Source organism: Phyllostomus hastatus, unplaced genomic scaffold (assembly GCF_019186645.2).
Source record: "Phyllostomus hastatus isolate PE091 unplaced genomic scaffold, TTU_PhHast_1.1 phas_contig_137, whole genome shotgun sequence".
Lineage (NCBI taxonomy): Eukaryota > Metazoa > Chordata > Mammalia > Chiroptera > Phyllostomidae > Phyllostomus > Phyllostomus hastatus.
In genome coordinates this window covers 1,243,514-1,254,211 of record NW_025333583.1, presented here as the reverse complement: position 1 = coordinate 1,254,211, position 10,698 = coordinate 1,243,514, and the positions used below count along the sequence as shown (strand labels likewise).

At 43.3% G+C, this 10,698-nt stretch overlaps 1 non-coding gene across 1 annotated transcript; it reads right to left on the bottom strand.

The window, feature by feature from the left end:
* Nucleotides 1-2,023: 2,023 nt before the first annotated feature.
* On the bottom strand, nucleotides 2,024-2,106 carry LOC123830090. Its single transcript, XR_006787694.1, has one exon. It is a non-coding gene; the product is annotated as a small nucleolar RNA SNORD55/SNORD39 (small nucleolar RNA).
* Nucleotides 2,107-10,698: the final 8,592 nt, after the last annotated feature.

Here is a 10,698-nt window from a genome sequence, read left to right as displayed (position 1 = left end):
CTCCATGAGCCTCTGCATTTCCCTTCAACTCCAGCCGCCTCTTCTCCTTTGGAAGGGATGACCATCTCTTTTCTGCCTAGGGGGCAATGCCATGATGTCATGAACTATGAACTAAGTGGTCCCATTATTTTTCATAGTAAATCTGATACGAATAGAAGGAGTTGAACTAAAAAGGAAATTAGTTAAATGTACAAATACCTACTTCACACACCGAGGAAGGAAATATGGGTTGATGTTTCAGTCCTCATAGCACAGTTATCCCAAGGCCACAGCGATTATAAAAATGTCTAGCCTCCAGGACCCATCCCATGTCCCCACTGATCTGAAACAATGACTGATGGTCAGAATGTCTACCTAGGACAAAGCTGGGTGGTTTATGTTACCTCAAGGAACTGTTGTCATTTGTACCCTAATCTCTAGTAGCTGTTCTTCAGCAGCCCTGGGGGGAAAAATCATTAGCTACCTGCCAGGTCCCAAGGGCTCTGTTGACTTGTTCTAATAAGGAGACCACATATGGAGCAGCGGCTGTAATTGGTGTCATCCTCTGATTAAACTTGCAATTACCGATGGGCTCGGGACGGCCCATCCGTCTTCTTCACTGGTCAGGCTGGAGAGTTAAATGGCCACATGGATGTGATTCCCACACAGGCGCTTTTCAACTTTTGCAATATGGAGTTTCCCTCCGCACCTAGATCATAATAGTTTTTCCCCACTGAAAATGTTTGTTTTTGCTTCTGTGTTTGACGTACTGTTAAATCTTACGTAAAGTTGTAAGAAGAGCACAAAAATCCTCTGATGCCCTTCACCCAACATCGTTTTATTCTTTCCTTTTCCATCATCCCTCTTTCTCCTTCTTTCTCCTCACTATTGTCTGTCTCTTACTCTACTATTTATTTCTTAACCATTTACAAGGAAATTGCACACCGGATACCCCAGACCCCTAGATACTACAGTGTACATTTTCTTACAATATAGAATTTTGCTAAATGTCCATGGAAATTTTATCAACATCAAGGAATTAACATGAATGAGACATTGTCTAATTTCACAGACAGCAGCAGATGTTGCCCATTCTACAATCAAGTCCTTCATAGTAAAAACAAACAGATAACAAAGCAACAGATCAGTTACTTCACAGAGTGTAATTCGTGTGTGTTTGATGGTTCCTTATGGTTAGATTCCAGTTATGCTTTGTTGGCAGGAAAACAATAGAAACAAGATTGCCTTTTTAGTGCCTAACATCAGGAGGTACATGCTGCTGATTAGTCCAATTACGGGCAACGCTAATTTTTTTAGAACGATAAACACCTTTATTCCATGAGCTAAGACAGGAGGGAGGAGGATTTATTTGCTTTCAGGGCCTTGATTTTCCCCAGCTCCGTGCCCCCCAGCACACGGCCATCTGCACAGCCACGTTGGCCTGGTCTTGACGCGAGGCGTGCAAGAAGCTCGCCCTGCTGGAAGCGTTCCTTTAGAAGACTGCTGATCTTGGCGTTGCTTTTCCTTTCATCATATTTCTTCTGAATTTTCTTTGATCTTTTCTTTGTTTAAAGTCTCTTCCTTCTCAGGAATCAGCTTGGCCCTTGTCTGGTGGCCCAGGGAAGTGCCTGGTGGGACTCACAGCACTGTTGGTGGGGTACGCTCTCAATGATCACAATGCTGTTCTCTACAAGGGGCTTGGTGTGGACCAGTTCATTGTCAGATGCATATAGACCACGTCAATAATCCATGTTATGCTTGTATGACCCCGGGAGTCCCAAGAGAAGCTGCAGCGTTCGGCCTCAAAGTCTTATTGCTGACTCCCCTACACTCAGTGTATGGTGAGGGCCAGTCTCAGTGTCGGAAGCAGGGCATCCAGCTCATTTTTTGCTTTGTGTGGTAGGGTTTTCTCTCGCCCCAGGTCTTGTGGTGCCTGTGCCAGTTGTCCCGAGAGATGCCTGTATGTGGGAGTTGGGGACAGAACATCGAGCTGCTTGGATGCAGGACTTGCCTTCCCAGCTCCAGAGCCCCACACTGGGCAGGCGGCACACTCAGCTCTTCAAGGCTGGCTTCCCCGGTGAGCACTCAGGAGTTTACAGCAGTGCCACGATGTGTCATCGTCACACGTGGCCCAGCCCACACCCTTTCCCGCCACGGCCATGTTGGTACCCTGGCAGCCCCATCGGTGGCCCAACAGCAATGTTAATTTTGACTATTGGGTCCTACCATGTGACCTATCCTGGACGATGTTTCCTGTGTGCTTGGGATGAGCGTGTGCTCTGTTGCTGATGGACGGAATGTTCATAAATGTCTGTGAAGTCCATCTACTCTAATGTGTATTTTAATACCTGTGTTTCCTTATTGATTTTTGTCTAGATGATCTATCCTTTGTAGGGGATTGAATCCCCTACTCTTAGCAAAATGTTGTCAGTTTCTTCCTTCAGGTTGGCTAATATTTGCTTTATGTATTTGGGTGTTCCTATGTTGGGTGCATAGATATTTATAAATGCTATATCCTCTTGTTGGATTGACCTTTTAGTCATTTTAAAATGACTTTCTTTGTCTCTTCTTACAGTCTTGGGCTTAAAGTTTCTTTTGTCTGATGTAAGGATAGCTACCCCTGCTTTCTTTTTTAAACACTATTTCTTATTATTGTTCAGTTACAGTTGTCCCACATTTTCCCCCATTTCTCTCTCCTGCCCTGCCCACCCTCCCCACCCCCTACAGTCAATCCCCACCCCACTGTGCATGCTCATGGGTCCTGACACACGTTCTTTGACCTGCCCCTTCTCCTACTTCCCCCATTACCTTCCTCCTTCCTCCCCTCTGGCCCCTGTCAGTTTGTTCTTTATTTCCATGTCTCTGGTTCCATGCTGCTTGCATGTTTGTTTTGTTGATTAGGTTCTACTTTTAGGTGAGATCACATGGTATTTGTCTTTCACCACCTGGCTTCTTTCACTCAGCATAAGTCTCTCCAGTTGCATCCATGCTGTCGTGAAGGGTGGGAGTTCCTTCTTTCTTTCTGCTGTGTAGTATTCCATTTAGAATATCTTTTTCTATCCATTTACTTTGAATCTCTGTGTGTCTTTTGATTCATTGTAAGCAGATTTTCTTTTCCATTACTGAGGACATTATATCTTCCTTAAAACACTTGCTTGCTAATTCCAAAATCTGAGTCATCTCAAGTGTGGTCTTCACTGATTGTTTTTCTTTGGATAAGGAGTTCTATTTTTCTAGTTCTTCATATATCAGCTAATGTGGGGCATTACTACTGTTATGTCAAGGAGATTCTCAGTTGTTATTTTGCTGATGAACGTTCGTTTTCTAGGTTTATTTGTTTGTTTGTTTTAGCAAATATCTGACTTGGTTGGACTTCAACTGCAAAGTCATTCTTGGAAGTCAGCTCTAATCTCAGAGAAAAACTTTTTTAGCTAAGGTGTTTTGAGCCTACTTCAGTAACGCATGGCACCCAAATCATCCAGGGATGGAGGCAGGCATGAGTCAAATATTCCCTCTCTAGCTTATTCTTCTTTGGAAATATTTCTTCTTCTCCAGTGCCTTGGTTTTTCCCAGCCTACATTTTCTGGTCTCTTTAGCCAAAAAGACTGTAATTTTTCCACCAATGCCCCAGCAAGTACACCTTCCCCAAACTTAAAAAAAAAAATCATCGAGAACTCACACTAACTCTCCCTCTTGCTTCCAAGCACAGGCTCCATAAAATCTGCCTGCTTCTGTTCTCTCTCCAGCAACCAACCACCCTTTGCATTTTTTTTTTCAGATTTTATAGTTGTTATCCACAGAAGAGTTCAACTGGCTGAGCTTTCTTAGCAATGCTGAAAGTACAGATAACAAATTATACTTTCAAATACTATTTTTATTTCATGATTCTTGTTTTTTAATCTTTAGAACTCCAATTACACACTTGATATTTGTTTTCTTTGCTTGTCTTTCATTTTCACCACTGTCTTTCTGACCCTTTCTAATTTTTTTAATCTAATTTTTACTATTATCTTTGTTTTCCTGTTTTTCATACATGCCCCTCCTGCTGTTTTCAATTAGATTTATTCTTTCTTAGGCCACTGGTAATTTAATCTCAGTTTCTGATATTATGCTATCTTTTTAAATTTCCTGAGTTTAATACACGCTAACCTGTTAGGAAAATTGAATAAGGAGCTATTTCTCTCTATCATGGAGATCTCATTTTTTTGTTTGTTTGTCTTTTGTTTGAATTAAACAAAACAAACGGCAGCTTAGGGAGTTCCGCCTAATGTCAGTCCCCGGGACTGACAATGATCGGAAAGTCATAATCAAACCTCACTCTGAGTCAGGACCTATTGTACCTTCTCCACGATGCTCCCAGGGAGTAGGTGCCCTTCTCGGTGTCTGGCATCCTACACACTTTCGCAGCACTGGAATCGAAGAGCCCATCTCTAGGTCACCGGCTCCAGCCCCGCCCCCCGCCCTCGCCAAAACACTGTCTGACTAAGAGCACATCTGTCCCTCCTTTCCACAGGTTTCTCTCTCCACAGCTTCAATCACCCTTGCCCAACCTCAGTCCAAAAATATTACATGGCAAATTCCAGAAACAAACAATCCCTACGTTGAAAACTGCACCATTCTGAGTAGCGAGGTGACACCTCACACTGTCCCACTCCATCCTGCCCTGGATGTGAATCAGCCCTTTGTCCAGCGCCTCCGCTCTGTCCGGGCCACCTGCCCATCAGTCACTTTGTGGGTGTCTCGCTTATCAGACCAGCTGTCCAGGGATCGCAGTGCTTGTCTTCAAGTCAACCGTATTTCACCTAAGAATGGCCCCGAAGTGCAAGAGCAGTGATGATGGCAATTCAGATATGCTGAAGAGAATCCATAATGTTTTCCCTTTACATAAAAGGCATGCATGTACAGAAAAAAAAAAAACAAACCATCATTTGAAAGGTTCAGTGCTATCTGCAGTGCTAGGCATCTGCATCTATCCCATGGATAAAGTGGGGCTACTGTACCATGAAGATATTATTCAGAAATGCTAGCGCTTCCCTCACAAATCACATTTTAAGGCCTTAGGAAGGGCAACCCTTCTCTGCCTTCCTGTCCACTATAGGTGGAAAGTGGGCGGTGAGTGGGCGGCACACGGTAAATTCACTCCATCACAATCCCCCTCTGTGCTATGCGGAGGGATAGCATCGCTTCTCCCGTTCCACTCAAAGCCTCCTCTACTCTTCCAGCATATTGAATCCAGAATCTGTTCTGCCTTCCAGATTTCAAAATAAATGAGTCTGATCTATATTTATATTTTTCCTATTTGTTCTCACATCCTTGGAATCCTTTTCCCACTCACACTGCTCAGAATTTTTTGTGACACACATTAACAAAGAGCTGTCATTCTCTTTGTGTGAGAGACCTCTTCAGACCCACAGGAAGATGCAATCTGACCCTTCCTAAAGTTTGTACAAAAACAAGAGGTGAGATGGGGAAGGGGGAAAATTGATGTCCTTTTGAAAAACAGGCGAGGGAGACATGGTGTTTAGACAAGGAAAATGAACCTGCTTCAGGTGCAAAGCAGGCACAGCGGACTGTGGAGGCTTAGGGAGGTGGAATTCTTTCAAATGTTACCACATAAACAACCACTCCTATTCTCAGATGCCCATTCTTTCTCAGTCAGTGTTCTAAGGAATTTGGAAACATTGTGTATTTAACTAAAGCAATGGGGCAAAGCATAGAATCCTCTCCATCTTTGCTTTTCAGCTCATGACCTCAGCGCTGCAGGTATAAAATGTATGAAACATTATTTTAGCAGTCACATAAAGTTTTTGGTTTTCAGTTTGTATCTTGAGACAAAAAATATAAGGAGTTGAGCTTATTGTTCCTTTTCAAGTTATCCAGTGCTATTGGATACGAGCGCCCCACCTTGCCTTCTTTGAATGATGCATGTTCTTTATGCTACTCTGTAGCAGTAGTCACTCAGTGGGGACTGCATTCCAGGTCAAACAGACAATTTAATAATTCATGTTGCAACGATATGTCATAGGCTGCCGGGTTCCTATTGTTTAATATATGGGAAGACACTAGATTTCCATTGCCTTCAGCTCTGTGCAGACCAGATAACAATCTGAGACTTCCCCAAACTCTGTAAAGAAACACAGTTCACTCCCTTAATAGTATCTATATTATATAGCAAGGTACATTGCTAATATAAGCAGAAAAGACTTCAGTTGGAAAGATGAGAGGAACTCATATGTGGTCAATTTATTTATTGTCCTCAATTCTTCGCCCTTCTCTGAATACGTAGCCTTAGACTTTGCAGGATCCACTTCCTGGGACTTTGCTGTTCTGTCCACAACAGGCAGGGTATATTTTCCTGCCTTATTGATACGGGACTTAACCATGTGACTTGTTTCAGCCAATGGCATGTTAGCAGACGTTTGCAATGTGCTTGCTCAGTTGGGCCTGCTGCTGCACATTCTTGCCTTTCACCATCACATGCAAATACCTCTAAGAGTTGCCTGTTCAGTGGAGATGAGGAAAATGTGGAGCAGACTTGGATATAAACTCAGCTTGGATCCATGCCCCTTTGAGTCCAGCCTAGAGGAGCCAATCCCCTATCGACCTGCATGCATAGGCATTTGAAACAAATGTTTATGTTAAATACCATTGAGAGGGTTTATTTTGGGGCAGGTAGGGGCAGAGAATTGTCATGAAGAATTATTGTGGATATAGCTGAGGGACCCATCCTAGAGTCATTATAATGACAAGAAAATTGAGCTTGGGAATACAGACAAGAGCCAAAGGGAGCTGGGAATGGCCGAGTCTCCACTACAGAGGCTATGCAGGATGCTACTACCGATGCCATTATCACTGGAGACTGGCTACTGTCCCACCATGTCCCGTAATCCCCAGGCACACGCTGTACCGTTATTCCTAGCACAGCCCCAGAAGACGACCCCCGGCGACCTCCGCTCTCATTCACCACTTCGCTCACGCATGTCCACAACCCCAGCTGGCGCATTTCATCAGCCAACCAGGGGCGCGTCTCCACTTTAATGCTAAGAAGTTGGCGAGAAGAAATATCTGCCTCCCTGTGGCTTGTCCCAACTTTGTGATCCCTGCCAAATATGAAAGCCACTCAAATTCTGGGTAGTCAAAACATAACAGACATTCATTACATGTCTCTTTGCCTGACGGGAAATGGAGACCCAATGGAGTCCACAGCTCCACTTTCAGTCCGGACTACATCTAAATACAAAAGCCACAGTAGTAGCTGAGATGCAGTAGTAGCCGGGATGCAAACACTGTGTTAAAGGCATGATACACACTTCTATTATGGATAATCCATCCGTCTGTAGAAATGAGAAAAATGAGGTCTCAGAAAGGTTAAGTAACCTACTCAAGCTCACACAGCTTGAAACTGTGGTAGAGCCGCGACAGCGACCAGGCTGGTCGCATTACCGCCGTGGCGCACTGCTCCCCCCGCGTTAGAGAGGCATTTCCGGGAGACAGTGCGCTCTCTATTTTTTTTTTAGACTAAGAGATTTAATGACTCCATACACATCATCAATATCCCACCCTCAGTCGTAATTCACAGCTAATTTTTCATTTTAATTATCTTCATGCTATATTCTAAGCCAAGTTGTTTATTTATTTATTTTTTTGTTCTGTTCCCAGAGGAATTGGGAAATAAGTTTTTTCCCAAGTACACAAAAACCTTTTACTAAGCTTTCTAGGTGCTTTTATCCAGAATCTCACAACTTTTTCTCTGTTTTGAGTTGAAGAATGCTATTTCTTCATTTTATTTCTTTTAATTTACGTGGAAGAGATAGGTTTTTAATGTTTTTGTAGAGAGAGAAATAAACTTCCATTTTGCTCAAGCCTTGATGACCCATGGGGGTTTCTTGAGGTTGGTAATGTGTGTATGTGTGTGTGTGAGTGTATGTGTGTGTGTGTGTGTGTGTGTGTGTGACACCCTATTGTTGCTATGCTGGTGTTAATAGTGTCTGGGAAGCCTGCCAATTGGTTAGAAATGTCTTCTCTATCGATATCTGGACACTCTGCGGAGGGAAAGGAATCATGATGGAGAGGAGGGTGGACCAGTGCACCAGAGCCACGTGGCTAAAAGACTCACACGGCCATCATCTAGCCTTGTGTCATTAGCCACGCACTCAAATTATGTGACATTTACTCCACTGATTACGTCATGGAATGAAAAAGAAATAATCCTGCATGTATCTCAGAGCCTACGGCCAAGTGGGTACTCAACGGTGGCGACTTTCATTTGTATTGCTGTTGCTTTGGCATTATTGTAGTTGTTGCTTTGCAAGGGTGATGCAAATAGCTGTGGATATTCCAGACAGGCTCGGTGGGGCCCAGTCCTCAGGGTTTCTTTCCCTGAAAATGAGCAATGATAATATTGAAAATAAAAATATATAAATATTCTTTTCAAGCAGCTAGGATTCTACTAAAGAATAATAGTCATGTCTATGCCCAAATTGTAAAGCTCATTGTCCTAGGAGATGGTTCTCAGGGAAGCTTTAGGAATGACGTATTAATGTGAGCGTTATTCGAGCTATCCGTGCTGCAGTTCTCCTATTACCATCAAATAGCTGCGTAGGTTAAAGCCACTAGTAACCTACCTGGAATCTAATAAAAGCCAAGTCCAGGGTTAAAAAATTTCTCATCATATCCTCCCACTTGCCTCATTTCTATAATCTTTTCTGCTCTTAAAGTGGAAGCTCTGTTTTTTTTTTTTAAAGATTTTATTTATTTATTTTTAGGGAGGGAAGGGAGGGAGGGAGAGAGAGAGAGAGAGAGAGAGAGAGAGAGAGAGAGAGAAACATCAATGTGCGGTTGCTGGGGGTTATGGCCTGCAACCCAGGAATGTACCCTAGCTGGGAATCGAACCTGGGACACTGAAGCTCTGTTTTAAAGGGTTCTTTGTAACGGAACCACTGGAGAGTGGCCCGTAGGAGTCAGAAATGAGTTGACAATGCCTGGGCAGGGACGTTTGAGGAGAAACCAGGGAGGAAAACACTCACATGTGTTGGCCAGAACTATTTTCATATGTATTATTTTCATTTTCTTTAACACTTGAAGCATGAAAAATATGGTGGCTTCAGGACCTGAAGTCAATATATTTTCAACAACTCTATAAATTATCCTTCAGACAACCCATCAAATTAAATAATGGAATTACCATGTAAATAAGGAGCCAGATGAGTCAAGATGTTTTATAGCTGAGGGAATATCGTGTCATATCATGGAAATATAGAAAGTCAACTTTATGTAAGGTTGGGGTTTCTCCTTTTTAAGTTATTGCCTTACACCCTGACTGCCAAGTCTCAAAGAGGCAAGAAATTAATGATCTCAGTTTGAACTGAGGAAAGGTTTTCCTCTGAATTTTATGACCCCTCGTCGGCCGGCCGCACGGCAGGAAGTGAGATAATTTGTATTTGCGGAGACGGGCGGGATCCCATGCAGACAGGGCGCCGTGTTGTAGGTGGGAAGGAAAATCCCCAAGGCCTGTTACACTCACCAGGTCTGCTAGGTGACTTGACCCATTCTAGAAGTAAGCAGTAGAAACAACTGTAATACTATCGAAAGCAGAGTGCATTAGGTACCCTAGCTGAGTAATGCCACTAAGTAATACTAAAGTATGTGGGTAGGATAGGGACAAAAAGAAAATTTTATTATTGGATGATAAATAAGCTAATCGGCTGAAGAACTTCAAAAGGAGTCCAGGACTCTAGGTGACTCGTACCCCAAAAATAACCAAAGAGAGAGTTATTTAAATAAAGGAAGGTTTTTTTTTTAACCTGGACAATATTATTACTTGTATTATATGTTACTACATATTTTCTAGTCCTATTTTTAATACTGAGTGATGGGGAGTAGAAAAGATGGCCTCCGAGCCCATTGGTTTGTTTTCTTCTGCCATGTAAGTAACAGAGTTCAACTGTGCACCAAACGAAACACAGTTATTTTCCTCCAACACGCATTCCATTAGGCATCTGGAAAACATTTGAGGTCATGCTCCATGATCCTCAGATGAAAGAATTGATAATAATGAGAAATGATAGTGTTCCTCCAAGGAATGAAAAGATTTGAAAATGAGTTTTTATCTTCTTTCCTAGATGCATTTGCCAGTCCTTGTTGAAGGCCACGCAAACAGGCTCAGGACTCAACAACAGAGCACGCACATACGTGAGGTGGGCTGGGGCTCACGCAATCCATCAAATAACCACACGTAACCAGAGACTTCAGAAAAGTGTTCAGACGCTCCCCTTACTCACAGCATTTTACTCCCAGTTCTTTGGTGCCACCTTTCAGGAGGTAATTTTGGTACTTCCATTACCACCTGGAATTACAGGGCCAGACATCAATGACCTAACAGCCCATTCTCCTGTGGCCAGACCTATCGGTCAGTGTCCCATCGCTCATGGAGCCAGAGGAGGATGGGGCGGGGCTCTCCTCACCTGTCCATCATGGGACTCTTTCTTGCACACTCACTATTGGACAGTGCTCAACTCCCAGTTGTCCGTGGATAAACTACATTAATTCAAATGGTGAAAATGGTCCCTTTAGTTTTTGCTACCTTCTCTCTGGAGTCTTGGCCCATGCTGGGTTCATTTTCTACCCTCTGTGCCTGCCTGGCTCCCTGAGACAGGTTTGTATCCATCCACTCCCCCAATCCTGCCCTGCTTTTTGAACAATGGGCATCCCATTTGTAAA